Genomic DNA, 939 nt, shown 5'->3' with positions numbered 1-939 from the left:
AGCTAGTGGTTTCAAGTCGTCACGAGAAACCCTAGTAGCAATTTGGCAGGGCCCGGTGGCCTGCGTGGAAAAGTAACTCACCCTGGATCCAGGGGTTTGGGGGGCAGTAGCCCAGTGAGTATTAGGGGTGAAAGTTACCTCCGAGGGAAGGGGCACCCAGTGGGAGGATGTCCTAACGCATATGTCGAGGGAGTCTGTACTCCATCAATTCCAGGGAAGGTTGGCCAGACCTTATCTGGAAATCTGGAGGTCTTCCCCCTGACTGATCTTATTAATTAATATGCCGGTGTCTGTGCGGCTGGTTATGAGCAATCTGGTAAATGGAAAACATGGAACTGAATGGTGCCTGAGTGGGGTTCAGCTCACGTGGTTAAGAGTTCATAGTCTAGCGGTGCTCGGCTGTGTCTGGTGTCTCTAGCAAGAAGTGGTGAGCAGTCACCAGGTGAGCGGTGTTCTCCGTGCTGAACAGCAGCCGCTGCGGTGGTACTGGGAACGCTCCCTGAGCGGGGTATTGAGAGTGCTCCCTGCGCAGGACGGAACGCAGCAGCAGCAGCGGCGGCGGTAGCAGTGATGGGACCCACTCTGTGCAGGGCGGGACTGGACGCAGCAGCGGCAGGCGGGACGCAGCAGCGGTGGCGGCAGCAGCGGCAGCTGTTGTGGCGGGAGCCGCTCCACATGGCAGCCGCGGTCCCAGGCACCACTCTACATAGCCATGTACTCTGTCTGCCCTGGCGGTGTGGAGCGGGTCGGCAGACGCAAACTGCCACGCTCCCGGGGCTCGGCACCAAAATGATGGGGTTCGAGTCGCGGCAGATGCATCTGCAGACACCAGGTCCAAACAGCTCCACGTGTAAGAGGTTTAATTAGAAGGAGTGGAGGATAGCGGTGCAGGAAGAGAGAGAGAGGGGAGAGAGGAAAGAGAGAGAGATGGAGGAAAAG

Source organism: Mastomys coucha, unplaced genomic scaffold, assembly GCF_008632895.1.
Source record: "Mastomys coucha isolate ucsf_1 unplaced genomic scaffold, UCSF_Mcou_1 pScaffold6, whole genome shotgun sequence".
Classification (NCBI taxonomy): Eukaryota; Metazoa; Chordata; class Mammalia; order Rodentia; family Muridae; genus Mastomys; species Mastomys coucha.
Note: the sequence above shows the minus strand (reverse complement) of the source record.